This window comes from Trichomycterus rosablanca, chromosome 3, assembly GCF_030014385.1.
Source record: "Trichomycterus rosablanca isolate fTriRos1 chromosome 3, fTriRos1.hap1, whole genome shotgun sequence".
Lineage (NCBI taxonomy): Eukaryota > Metazoa > Chordata > Actinopteri > Siluriformes > Trichomycteridae > Trichomycterus > Trichomycterus rosablanca.
The window spans coordinates 43,278,366-43,293,839 of NC_085990.1; positions in this window are offsets into that span (position 1 = coordinate 43,278,366).

Below are 15,474 nucleotides of genomic sequence, written 5' to 3' on the forward strand. Positions count from 1 at the left end.
TTAACGCGGCTGTGACATTTGGTAGCGACTCCAGGGAAGCGCTTGTGGAGTTTAAACAGGACAAGCAAAGAAAGAAAGAGAGGGCGGCTAAGCCTGAGAAAGAGCAGACTTATGTTTATTAACTTTTTACACAGCTACGACAACGTAAAGATTTGTGTTAGAAAAGAGGGAAATTGTTTAACGCTCCTGAAAGAAAAGCATTTAAAGAAAAAAAAAGAGTAGAAGATGAATAATCAACAAAATCCTGAAAAGAAGTAGGAGAAAATGAGCCGAAGCAATTTTAAGTTCACCCGTTCTCCCTCTCTCTCTCCATGTCAGGGTTCTGATTTATAGCTCTGTTTAAGCGAAGGCCACACGTCTCTCCCGATGCAGCTATTTGTTTCACCCGCCGTCACACCCGCCCCCACCCCAGCTTCCTCACATCAGCATACTCACAAACATACACTCACACAATGGGAGATGCAGAGATAGTAAAATGAACCCGTTTCTCATAACCCACACCTATATGATTTCTGTTTCTCTCTGGGTTTTGTTCTTTTTGGTTTGCTGAATTGCACATTTTTACACCTGAGACAGTAAATGGTCACTTCCTCTAGCTCTGATAAAGCATAACATTTAGCCTTTTTGTGGAAATTAAAGAAAGATATATCACAAGAGAGGGCAAAAAACGACAGGCAGCAAGGGTGTCATCAATAATTCTCAGATTAAGCTTGTCATAACACAAATTAAATAAGGTAAACATGGGAACAGTCTATCCTCCATATAGCTATCAGTAGCTCTGCAATGCAGGCACTGTTGGGCCCTTGAGTAAGGCTCTTAACCCTCTTGGCTCCAGGGGTGCTGTTCAATGACTGACCCTGCGTTCTGACCCTAGATTCCAAAACAAGCTGTGATATGTGGAAAAAGAATTTCCATGTACTGTACACATGTACTGTATATGTATATATGACAAATAAAGGCATTCTATTCTACATAGGTTTTTATAAGTTTAGGTAATTTATTTATTTATTTATATATTTTTTTGTTCTGAACCTTTCTAGTTTTTGTCACAAGTTTATGTTTGCTAGACCAAAACTCTAATGACTTTACTATGGTAGCTCATGAATGTGGCTGATAAACCAGTGTCAGTTTGATATGTTGGGTGTAAAGCAGAAAATCAGCCTGGACAGGCTGCAAAACCATTACAAGGCAAAACACACACCTATCCATTTACTTACTGACTTACTTACTGACATCTTACTTACTAATTTACACTCTCACTCACTCACTGGCTTACTTACTCACTTACTTCTTACTTACTTACTTACTTATTTACTCACTTATTGACTTATGTACTTACTTATTTTTTCAGGTGGCTAAGTGGGTAGCACTGTCGCCTCACAGCTCACATCCTGGGTTCGATCCCCAGGTGGGGCGGTCCGGGTCCTTTTTGTGTGGCGTTTGCATGTTCTCCCTGTGTCCGTGTGGGTTTCCTCCGGGAGCTCTGGTTTCCTCCCACAGTACAAAGGCGTGCAAGTGAGCTTAATTGGAGGTACTAAATTGTCCATGACTGTGTTTGACATTAAACTTGTGAACTGATGAACCTTGTGTAATGAGTAACTACTTGTTCTGTCATGAATGTAAAACGTGTGTAAAACATGACATTAAAATTCTAATAAATAAATATACTGTACAATATATTTATATATTTTTGTTCTGAATCCTCCTAGTTTTTGTCATGAGCTTTTTGTTTGCTAGACCAAAACTCTGAGGTGGTATGAAAGCTCATTTATTTATTCTGATATCCTGCTGGTGAATCAGTGTCAGTTTGATACGTTGGGTGCAAAGCAAAAATTCAGCCTGGACAGGCTGCAACTACATCACAGGGCAAAACACACACACCTGTCCATTTACTTACTGACTGACTTACCTACTGACCTATTTACTTCTTACCTACTAATTTACTCATTCACTTACTGACTGCCTTACTCATTTCTTTCATACTTACTGTCTTTAGTTCTTCTTTACCCACTTCACTCACTCACTTATTGACTTATGTACTTACTTATTCACTCACTTATTTACTTTCTTGCTGACTTACAGACTTACTTTCTGACCTACAGACTTAGTTACTCACTCAGTTACTCACTCACTTCTTACTTACTTATTTACTTACTCACTTTCATTCACATTTCCCTCGGGATAATCTTTCTGTCTGTCTGACTCACTTGCTTACTTCTTACTCACTTACTGACTTATCTACTGACTTACTCACTTCTTACTCTCTTATTGACTTAATTATCTTTTTACTTATGTACTCACTTAATTACTTACTGACTGACTTACTGACCTACTGACTTAGTTACTCACTCAGTTACTCACTCACTTTCATTTACATTTCCCTTTGGATAGTCTGTCTGTCTGTCAACCTAACTATTTACTCACTCACTTATTTACTTACTTACTGACCTACTTACTTCTTACATACTAATTTACTCACCCACTCACTGACTGACTTACCTCTTACTTACTTACTGGCTGACTTATTTACTCACTCACTTCTTACTCACTCACTTATTGACTTCTTTATCTACTTATCTACTTACTCACTCACTTGTTTACTCACTCACTAACTGACTTTCTAACTAATTTACTGACAACCTAAGGAAGATGGGGGTCCTTGCTGAGTCTGGTTCCTCTCAAGGTTTCTTCCTGTAGGTTCCTTTAAGGTTTTTCCTTGTCACTGTTGCCCTCGGCTTGTTCAACAGGAGTTTTTGGTCTGTAGGTCCTGGATTCTATAAAGTTGCTTTGAGACAACGTTCATTGTAAAAAGCGCTATATAAATAAAATTGACTTGACTTATTCACTCATTTACTCACTCACTAACTGACTTACGTGCTCACTCATTTACTCACTGACTTTCTGACTTTCTTACTGACTTACTTACATAATATAAAATAATGTACATAATCTGTCTACAAGCCAAAATTACCTTATGTAAAAGAAAAAAGGATCCAAAGAGTTCTAAAAGGCTAAAAATAATAGGCTAAATTTATAGTGTCACCATCTCAGGCTTATTTTTCAGTGGAAAGTCCTCCTTAAGTCTTCTTTCGGTCTTCTCCCACAGTCCAAAGACATGCAGTCAGATACAAAATTGCCCTATGGTAGATGTTTTGAGCTTTTCTACATAAAACTGGACTCTATGTACGCTCTCTAGCTTTTTCAGACTATATGCTTAAATATACAGTAAAACCTTACTAAATGAAGCTTGTTCCTCCTATGACTTTAATATAATCAATGGGTTTTGCCATGATCTTAAAGGTCTTTTGTCTATTGTCAGTAAGCTTCTTCGTCCACCCATTCCAATTAATAAATTGATAGCGCTTAAAAGAAAGGGTATGTGATAGTTGTAGTCATATAAACAGCACTTATTATTATGTTATTTGTTTGAAATACCCAATATAGGGCTATAAGGGTTACGTCAAACAAATAACAAAGTGCTGTTTATATGACTATACGACCATTTTCTCACCCTCTTTCTCTGCAAAACACTTTTAGTTCTAATATAGTTTTGGTTCGTTTTGCATGCCGAGCATGTATAAAATCTACCCCCAGCCATTCAGCGATGTTAAAATCAGATGGCTGTGAGGACCATTCTAAAAGCTTTGGCTTGTGTTTTTGTACCCAAAGGGTTTTGTGCTTGATTAATTACTTCACAGCACTTGTTTCCAAATGCCTCCACATTATCTAGATGTTCAGCCATTGACTTTTGTGATGAGATTGCAGCTAAAGTTTTCTTTCATTCACTTATTCATCCAGATCATGTTTGTGCAAGCAGTGCTGCACAGAAAAATGATGCGCTACTAGTTCGGTGTCAGCTGAACCTTTTTGCTGCTTCCTTGCCATTATAAAGGGGTTTTGCTCTGCCTGTTTTCTCAGAATGGAAATAGTTTTCTCTCAGAGGTGTCTTGCCCTGACTTTCACAGTTTTCTTTACATTTCTGGGAGTAAAAATGACTGTCTAAAAGCACTTTAATATTTTATTGTTACCTTCACCACATGGTTATTCAATTAGGGAGCTGCCTTGCTGTCTTACTGCCTACATCGGCAGCTGCCTAAGTAGAGAGGATTCTAATTAGTCATCTATTAATAAGTCAGGTTATTCAAACGCACTACTGACAGCGATAACATCGGGTTTTGCTTACTAAGCTAACACAGTTAACATCATGCCATTCAAACCAGTTGGATGAGGTGGCACAACGCGCTAGCATGTCAAGTAACATCTCCCTCCATGTACCGAAAACAGTTAAACTGTCCCTGACAAGCCCAAACTTGCAAATAAATACAGTTGTACACTTTTATACAAATATAAAATCAATGATGAATCGTTAAGGAAGCACCGGATGCTCCCTCGTTCTCCACTCAAAATACTGTTGAAATTTTAAGATACCTTACTAATGAGCATATTAAGGCATCTAGGATTTCAAACAGCCTACTTCTCAGGAGCGTGCATAGGATGACGTAAAATGCTGTCTATGTAGAGAGCTCACTAGGTTTTCGAACACACCCTATATTATTATATTCATAGATAGGCATCAGCTGATAATTAAATGACATTTATTTTTTGCCTAACAAGTCCTAGGTAATAAGACCCAAAACCTTAAGTTCTGAGACAACTGAATTAATGTCTAAACTTGTTTACATGCTGTGTACATTTTACATCCATTAAATATGGAGTAAGTTCATAGTTGCAAAATTATTTTTGATGGTTTTAATTTGTTTCAGAAATTAAATTTAAAAAATGATTTTGCAAGAGAAATCATGTAAAGAGTCTGTAGTTGGGAAATACCAAAACCTGATGGTGAGTAATTATATGCTTTAGCAGTAACAAAATATAGATTTAGTACAAAAACACAAAAGCTATTAGCAAATTTCTATTATTTCATCAGGGCTGCAAAATACTGTCTATAAAAATGATAAAGAATTAAAAGGTAATAATGTACTGTACATGTGTACAGTGGGGTCAAAAAGTATTTAGTCAGCCACTGATTGTGCAGGTTCTCCTACTTAGAAAGATGAGAGAGGTCTGTAATTTTCATCATAGGTACACTTCAACTATGAGAGACAAAATGAGAAAAAAAAATCCAGGAAATCACATTGTAGGATTTTTAAAGAATTTATTTGTAAATTATGGTGGAAAATAAGTATTTGGTCAATAACAAACAAGCAAGATTTCTGGCTCTCACAGACCTGTAACTTCTTCTTTAAGAAACTCTTCTGTCCTCCACTCATTACCTGTATTAATGGCACCTGTTTGACATCGTTATCTGTATAAAAGACACCTGTCCACAGCCTCAAAAAGTCAGACTCCAAACTCAACCATGGCCAAGACCAAAGAGCTGTCGAATGACACCAGGAAGAAAATTATAGACCTGCACCAGGCTGGGAAGAGTGAATCTACAATAGGCAAGCAGGTTGGTGTGAATAAATCAACTGTGGGAGCAATTGTAAGAAAATGAAAGACATACAAGACCATTGATAATCTCCCTTGGGGTCAAAATCTCATCCCGTGGGGTCAAAATGATCATGAGAACGATGAGCAAAAATCCCAGAACTACATGGAGGGACCTGATGAATGACCTGCAGAGAGCTGGGACCAAAGTAACAAAGGCTACCATCAGTAACACACTACACCGAGAGGGACTCAAATCCTGCAGTGCCAGGCGTGTCCCCCTGCTTAAGCCAGTACATGTCCAGGCCCGTCTGAAGTTTGCCAGAGAGCATATGGATGATCCAGAAGAGGATTGGGAGAATATCATGTGGTCAGATGAAACCAAAATGGAACTTTTTGGTAAAAACTCAACTCGTCGTGTTTGGAGGAAGAAGAATGCTGAGTAAACACCATACCTACTGTGAAGCATGGGGGTGGAAACATCATGCTTTGGGGCTGTTTTTCTGCAAAGGGGACAGGACGACTGATCCGTGTTAAGGGAAGAATGAACGGGGCCATGTATCGTGAGATTTTTAGCCAAAACCTCCTTCCATCAGTGAGAGCATTGAAGATGGAACGTGGCTGGGTCTTCCAGCATGACAGTGATCCCAAACACACCGCTCGGGCAACGAAGGAGTGGCTCCGTAAAAAGCATTTCAAGGTCCTGGAGTGGCCTAGCCAGTCTCCAGACCTCAACCCCATAGAAAATGTGTGGAGTCCGTGTTGCCCAGCGACAGCCCCAAAACATCACTGCTCTAGAGGAGATCTGCATGGAGGAATGGGCCAAAATACCAGCTACAGTGTGTGCAAACCTGGTGAAGACTTACAAGAAACGTTTGACCTCTGTCATTGCCAACAAAGGTTATGTTACAAAGTATTGAGTTGAACTTTTGTTATTGACCAAATACTTATTTTCCACCATAATTTACAAATAAATTCTTTAAAAATCCTACAATGTGATTTCCTGGATTTTTTTTTCTCATTTTGTCTCTCATAGTTGAAGTGTACCTATGATGAATATTACAGACCTCTCTCATCTTTCTAAGTAGGAGAACCTGCACAATCAGTGGCTGACTAAATACTTTTGGCCCCACTGTATATGTATAAATGACATATAAAGACATTAAATAATAATAATCAAAATCTAGGGCAGATTAAATGTTAATTATGTATTTATAAGCACAAACATCCTGCTCTAGTCACTTCTATTTCTTACAATCTCTTCTTATTTGCTAGTGATCAGCTACCCCCCCCCCCCCCATTTTCTCCCCTAATCTAGTCTTATTCTTCACCTCTACCTATACAACCCTCCACTGCTGACTGAGGAGCTTTGTAACTGACACACGCCCCCTCCGACACGTGTGCAGTACCGACTGCATCTTTTTACCTGCACAAGGTGAGTTCATATGCGAATCAGCCTTGTGCATGGAGAGGCACACCCTGAACAGCATTATTCCCCAATTCTGTGCAAGCACCATCAATCTGCCAGCAGATGTCATCATTGCACCAATTATGAGGAACCCTGGCCCGGCTCATCCCAACCTGTGAACAACAGCCAATCGTTGTTCATGTAGCCATCCAGCCCAACCAGATGGCAGAGCTGAGATTCAATATGATGTATTCGAAATCCCAGCTCTGGTGTGCTAGCATATTTTACCGCTGTGTTACCTGAGCTGCTTCAGCTCTGCATCCTTAAACACTTTAGGATCATAATTGATGCACATGAATGCAATGACTTTTTATTTAAGTACTTAAAGTAATGATTAGTGACTTATAGCTGAGATCTGGCATGATGATTGATTAAACAACAGTAATAGAGATAAAATGTTTTAAAGTTTGTATTATGTCTGAACATTTTCCAGTTCTTAACTTAGTAACTCAAAAAAACCAACACAGCACAAGTAAAGAAAAGTAGCTTTTGAATTGAGGGCCTATATAAATGTTATCCAAATATCTTAAGAATCAGAAATATCAAAGTCAAGTCTTTATTACTATTTATTTAGAAACTACATCTAAATGTGATACATTTACTACATCCACTCAAAATCCTGCTGTCAACTCTATTCTTAGTGAGTCTTTCCAGTCTAGTCAGTGCAGTGTGTGACAGCACAGAGAGCCCAGTCATGCCCGCAGCTGCAGTAGTATACAGGCTTGAGAGGAGGTGGATTGCTAGAGGCACCAGGTGCTGCCAGTACAGCTCAGACTGGTGTGGTGCCTGCTGACAGCAGTGATACCTGTCAGGCCTGGAGAGACAGATAGTGCTTGAAGCTCCAGAGTAAACCTCCAACACTGAAAGCTGCTCTAAGAGGTTTGGAAAGCCATCGGTAAAAACGTCTAAATCCAGTTCTTCTTGTTTACTGTATATCTCGTCTAGTTTTATTTATGATCAGGAAATATTAATCATTATTTCACTACAAATGAAATCAGAAGCTTTTACACACTATACTTAATACTTAACCTTAGCTCTTCTATGAACTAGTACAACCAGCAGTTAGAACAGGAGCGCATTAAATTATAAGCGCGTCTCTGTAACGACTCGAACCATCACAACAATCGTACAGTCGCTTAAGCTCTCGCGGGCCGGATCAAATGACGTGGCGGGCCGGATCTGGCCCGCGGGCCTTGAGTTTGACACCTCTGAGTTAGAATAAATACAATTATAATATAATAAAAAAATTATAAAAATGTAATATAATTACATACAAAATAAAGGTGTTCCATCTGCCCTAGACAGTGATCATGATGATTATTATTTTTATATTTTGTTTATGCATTTTCTCCCCTTTTTCTTCCTTTTAGCGCGCCCAATTGCCCGATTGTGTCATGCTTCCTCTCCACCAATGCCGATCCCTGCTCTGATTGAGGAGAACAAAGCTAACCCACGCCCCCTCCGACACGTGGGCAGCATGCCGTATGCATCTTATCACCTGCACTTTGATGAGCTTTGCAGCTCAGCGTTGTGTACGGAGAGACACACCCCGACAGCACTCTTTTCTCATCTCTGTGCAGGCGTCATCAATCAACCAGCAGAGGTCGTAATTGCACCAGTCATGGGAGAGAGACCCCATCCGGCTTGGGCCCGCCTATATCTGAACAACAGGCCAATCGTTGTTTATGTGGCCGCTCAGCCTTAGATAGCAGGCAGAGCTGAGATTCGATACGATGTATTTGAGATCACAGCTCTGGTTTCCAGCATGTGTTTTTATCGCTGCGCTACCTGAGCGCCTCTTATTATTATTATTTTTTTTTTTTTTTTTTATGTTTTTATATTTTTAATAAATAAGCTCTGGTCACTCTGCTTCTATTTCTTACAATCTTTTTTCATTTGCTAGTATCAGCTCTGCATCTTTAAACACTTTAAGATTATAATTGATGCACATGAATGCAATAACTTTTTCAGCTGATACAAATTATCAGGGAATAAATAAAAAATAAACAAATATAAATTATAGTTAAATAATAATGAAGTTAAAATAAATAAATAGATAAATATTAAAAATATTATTAAATAAATAAATTAATATAAAATAAAAAAAAGTAATACATAAATAAAATAATTCTAATGTAATAAAAATAATTTAAAAAATGCAATAGGCACCCAGGCGTTGCAGCGAGATATTTTGCTAGCACATCAGCGATGAGATTCTGAACTCCTTGGTTCAAAACTCGCCGTTGCCACCGGTTGGCTGGGTGCCATCTAGCAGGCATAATTGGCAGTGCCTGCAGCAGACACGTTTCTGCTAGGGCGGGGTGACCGGACAATGTGTGTGGGGTCTTCAAACGCTGTGTAAGGACCCTGATTGGCAGATATAGAGGCGCTTGTGCAGAGTGCATAGGTGAAAAAGGGTTCCACTAAGGGCTTCCACTAATATACCCACCTCGACTGCAATTAGGGATCTCCCAGCAGAGGAAGACAAATTGACTACGCTTAATTGGGAAAAAATGCATAAATAAAATAGAAAAAAAAGTGCAATATAATTACATTTATTTAAAGAACAATTTATTATCTTTGTTGGGATAACATAACATCAGTTTCAGCAGCAATGACTACTGCAAAATCTTCAGGTATGAATCAGGTATGAATCAGGTATCAGATTCTTAGATTTGGCAACCTTAAGATCTCTTTGACTTCTCTGTGTTATCCAATAGGTGAGTGCATATTGCTCTGCGATACAACAGAATGCTTAGATTTTCATACATACATATACACCGATCAGCCATAACATTAAAACCACCTCCTTGTTTCAACGCACTGTCCATTTTATCAGCTCCACTTACCATATAGAAGCACTTTGTAGTTCTACAATTACTGACTGTAGTCCATCTGTTTCTTTACATAAATTTTTAGACTGCTTTCACCCTGTTCTTCAATGGTCAGGACCACCACAGAGCAGGTATTATTAAGGTGCTGGATCATTCTCAGCACTGCAGTTACAATGACATGGTGGTGGTGTGTTAGTGTGTGTTGTGCTGGTATGAGTGGATCAGACACAGCAGTGCTGCTGGAGATTTTTAAATACCATGTCCACTCACTGTCCACTCTATAAGATTTTCCTACCTAGTTGATCCACCTTGTAGATGTAAAGTCAGAGACGATCACTCATCTATTGCTGCTGTTTGAGTTGGTCATCTTCTAGACCTTTATCAAGGGTCACAGGACGCTGCCCAAGGGGCGCTGTTGTCTGGATATTTTTGGTTGGACTATTCAGCATTGCTGTGTTTTATCCACTCATACCAGCACAACACACACTAACACACCACCACCATGTCAGTGTCACTGCAGTGCTGAGAATGATCCACCACCCAAATAATACCTGCTCTGTAGAGGTCCTGTGGGGGTCCTGACCATTGAAGAACAGGGTGAAAGCAGGTTTAAAACGTATGTAGAATCACAAAGTGCTCCTATAGGGGAGCTTATAAAATGTACAGTGAGTGTAGAAACAAGGAGGTGGTCATAATGTTCTGCCTGATCGGTGTACAGCACATTTATTGTAAAGCATCACTGAAGCCATGATAATTAATTGTGTTACTCAAATGCCCAATAGTGGCTGCCTGGAAGAGCCAGAATTCAAACTCTCACCCCTTTGATCAGTAGCCAAAAGCCCTAAGCACTGACCTATAACTGCCCCATTGTCAGACCTAAATGGCCCTGCCCAGGATAGAGCAGCTACTAAAAATAAAAATGGAAAATGTAGTACTCATGATTTTGGATGTGATGTTATTGTGTCTGGTTTATTTTGACCATGTAAATAATCAATTATCTATTAGTTTATCACATTCATACATTCAATTGTAGGGGATTGTAAAGAGAAAATACTCTACAGCTGTTGTTTTAGTCAGGATATACATGTGATTGTTTGAAAAGTGCGATTTTAAGAATCGTAGGGCGTAATTTCTTCTTAAGGTGAACCCATTTCCCAGTTGGCCACATTTGTATATGTCCCCTTATTTACCCAAGAGTGTGGTGGGTGTTGGGGGCGGCTGTGGGGAGTGCTGACCTTTACAAGCAAAGACGATGTCTGAGAGCCAGTGTCGCTCTCTGCATCTTAATGGGCACTAAACAGCCACCACGCCACCCCACTGATATTTACCTAAATACATGAGCAAAATACTTATCAGAAGTATTTACAGAGACAAAATGGTCAGCAAAACCATGGGGGGAGCGCACACACACAAATGCAGGGAGAGAAAGAGAGAGAGAGTGTGTGTGTGTGTGAAAGCTACTGACCAGTATTGTACTTGTTTCTGGTAAAATGTATTAGTAAAATATATTTACTTTAAAAGCAGTAAAAAGGGAGACAAATTACCAACATATGATTTCCATTCTGTTATTTTAGCAATCGGGTCATCGGAATGTAAGTCTGATCTTTGCTTTCATCTATTAGGAGTTTTCTATGTTCTCCCTATGGGTTTCGTTCAGAAATTCTGGTTCTGGCTACCTCAGATTACGTTTACATGTATGGCATTTAACTGACGCTTTTATCCAAAGTGACTTACAATTATGACTGAATACAATTTAAACAATTGAGGGTTTAAGAGCCTTGCTCAAGAGCCAAACAGAGACAACTTGGCAGTGGCAGGGCTTGAACCAGCAACCTTCTCTTTACTATTCCAGTACCTTAACTGCTGAGCTACCACTAATGATGTATTTACTCTTACAAGTAAAAAATCTTAATGTGTGAGTGTGTGTTACATGATAAATTGGCAACCTGTGAGGTGTTTTTACATTACATCCAGAGTTTTTTGGAGGGTGTTGCAGGCCCACCAGGACCATGATCATAATGAATAATTAAGTAAAAATGAATGAATAAATGAATGGCCGTTTTTGCTTTGGCATGTGATTAAGTTTAAAGGCTTTTATTTGTTTTACTTGAGGTTACTTGGGCACGGTGGCTAAGTGGGTAGCACTGTCACCTCACAGCAAGAAGGTCCTAGGTTTAATCTGAGGTGGGGCAGTCTGGGTCCTTTCTGTGTGGAGTTTGCATGTTCTCCCCGTGTCTGCATAGGTTTACTCCGAAAGTCCAAAGACATGCAAGTGAGGTGAACTGGAGACACTAAATTGTCCATGACTGTGATATAACCTTGTGAACTAATAAATCTTGTGTAATGAGTAACTACCGTTCCTGTCATGAATGTAACCAAAGCGTAAAACATGACATTAAAATCCTAATAAACAAACAAATAAACTTGAGGCTACTTAATATTAGGAGAAGACTCCACACTTTGTGTAGACTGCCACATACCAATCACCATAAAAGACATCCTGATTGAATGCCCAAAGTACAACAATGAAAGACAAAAACTACATATGCCCAATATATTAAAAGAAATTCACTCAAGGAATAATTTTTAATTTCCTTAATAATATAAAACTAAAAACATACATATAGTACAAAACATATAAAACTAGCGTAAAACACAGATTCCTGCCGTAACTGTCATATATATGACAACATGGCATTACAAAAACGAACAAACAAACAAATATTACTTGAGGTTACTTCTGGTTTCTTCAGTGGGGTTTAAAATTAAGATTTTTAAAATGTAAACTTTTAGGGCTCACCTATTTAATTAGACAAAATTTAAAACTTAAACAGGGAGCATTTAGATACAGCTGGTATTGAGTCAGTGCAAGTATTTAACCACTCTTCTTTTTTTGTTATTTAATAAAAATCTACACTGGTTATGTACACCGATCAGCCATAACATTAAAACCACCTCTATGTTTCTACACTCACTGTCCATTTTATCAACTTCACCACATAGAAGCACTTTGAAGTTCTATAATTACTGACTGTAGTCAATCTTCTGTAGTTTCTCTGCATGCTTTGTTAACCCCCTTTCATGCTGTTCTTCTATGGTCAGCACCCCAAAGGACCATTACAGCGTAGGTATTATTTGGGTGGTGGATCATTCTCAGCACTGCAGTGACACTGACATGGTGGTGGTGTGTTAGTGTGTGTTGTGCTGGTATAAGTGGATCAGACACAGCAGCGCTGATGGAGTCTTTAAACACCTCACTGTCACTGCTGGACTGAGAATAGTCCACCAACCAAAAATATATCCAGCCAACAGCGCCCCGTGGGCAGCGTCCTGTGACCACTGATGAAGGTCTAGAAGATGACCAACTCAAACAGCAGCAATAGACGAGTGATCATCTCTGACTTTACATCTACAAGGTGGACCAACTAGGTAGGAGTGTCTAATAAAGTGGACAGTGAGTGGACACAGTATTTAAAAACTCCAGCAGCACTGCTGTGTCTGATTCACTCATACCAGCACAACACACACTAACACACCACCACCATGTCATTGTCACTGCAGTGCTGAGAATCATCCACCACCCAAATAATACCGGCTCTGTGGGGGTCCTGACCATTGAAGAACAGGGTAAAAGCAGGCTGAAAAGCTATGTAGAGAAATAGATGGACTACAGTCAGTAATTGTAGAACTACAAAGTGCTTCTATATGGTAAGTGGAGCTGATAAAATGAACAGTGAGTGTAGAAACAAGGATGTGGTTTTAATGTTATGGCTGATTGTTGTATTTTGACGTTGTCTAAGAATTATGGAGAGTGATCATAAACAAAAAGTGTCTACAACAGTCTAGATTAATAGATAGATAATTTATTGATCCCAAAGGAAACTAAATAATTTAAAATCTTATAAAGAATTTAGAGAAAAAGTTATTATCTTCATTGCCATATTATGGTTATAATTTTCAGTTATGAGGTTGTCAAATCAAATAAATTTGTACAATACTTTTTTACAAGTTTTACATCAGAGTTGCAGCAGTACTAGTCTATCACCAAGCTCTTAAGTTCAAAATGGTAATGGGTGTCACAGTTGGCTATGCCTGAGGGAGCGTGGTTGACTGTGAACATGCCTCCATGAGTAGTGGATGCCCTTATAGAGGGCAAAGGTTAAAACAACTGGCTGGTGCACTCATGTTGCATCATCAGACCCTACGCTAGAAGACCCTACGAAGTTGTTACCAGGATTCAATACCCTTACAAGAAAACTGTGGACAGGAGCCAACAGACTGAGATCATGCCATAGGCGAACAGCAGTAAACCTTTACCGTTGGGGCTATAGGGATTTCCAACTGTGCACGACCTGCCTGGAAGCTTCACAAGACAGTGACCACCTGGTCATGCTCTGTCCAGAGACCAGCCTAGGAGGAGGATAGAGTACTGTCCATGAGACTTTTAGAGGTTCAAATGGAGGTGTAGCGCCATCAAGAACCACTAATTAATAAATGACATAACAGACTGAAATTAAATATCAGGTCATTGTTCTATAAATTAGACATCGCCTTTCTCTGTACACCCTGCTATCAAACTTTCTTCTCTCTTTTTTTTTTAACTTTCCCCCTAAACTAAAGGTGCACTGAAAGGCGTCTGTCTATTTAGGCTACGTCTACACAGTCTTCCTCTTTGGCTTCCTCATACACCTTTTCTGGATTTTTTGTGCCTGGAGCCAACACACTGCTAATGTTCTCCTTCTGAAGCTGCACACACTGGAGTGGGCTTGGATCGCAAATGCACGAATTTGTCTAGCCGGCTCTGTGCATAACTTCTGAATGTTTCAAATTTTGACAACCAATTCTAGGCCAGTAAATCTATTCCTGGGGGTGTCTGTGTATCTTTAGAAAATAAGCAGATCCCTTTAGCAAGCATGCTGCTACCATCCTTTTTTCATTGAATTGTCTGCTTGGATGTAAATGACACACAATAATTTTAAAAGTACATCACATGTACAGAGAAGCTCAGAAAGTGCCAAAATTTTGGGGGAATTACATGATTGGGGGTTGATGGAGAAACTAATCTGTGTGAGTAGATAGTGTCTGTGTAGGAGAGAAAGTGTGTGTGTGTGTGTGTGTGAGAGAGGAATTATTAAGTAAACAGTTAAAACACTTTGGCAGGGGTATTATTTTAGACACTGTGATATTTGTGACATTTCAATATTTGTGTTGTGCTTTACACTTACCTCCCTCATCCTCATCCATTAATAATAAGAAACCATTTAGGACTCCCACTGACTGGATGTTATTTGGGTGGTAGCTATTTTGGACTTCAATTACAATAATGTGGCCTGGGTTGTACTTAGAGGGCTTGGAATCAAGTTTTAGGCCAAGTTCCACCCCACCAAATCATTAAACCATGTCTTCATGGACCTCAGTTTTTGAATAGTCATGCTTGAACAGGAAAGGCTTTTCCTTAAACTGTTGACTTAAAGTTGAAAGCATATCATTTAATGTAGTCAATTTAATTTAAACAACTTAAATTAGTTTTTTGTGATAGAACTGCCACTCACCTCCACATAAATTAATGTACATTTTTTGTCCTGTAAATGTACAGAATTGCAAGAAAATATTCACCAATATATATTATATATATTCACTATTTCCATAGTCACCAATGTTATACTGATAACATTAAAACCACCTCCTTATTTCTACACTCACTGTTCATTTTATCAGCTCCACTTACCATATAGAAGCACT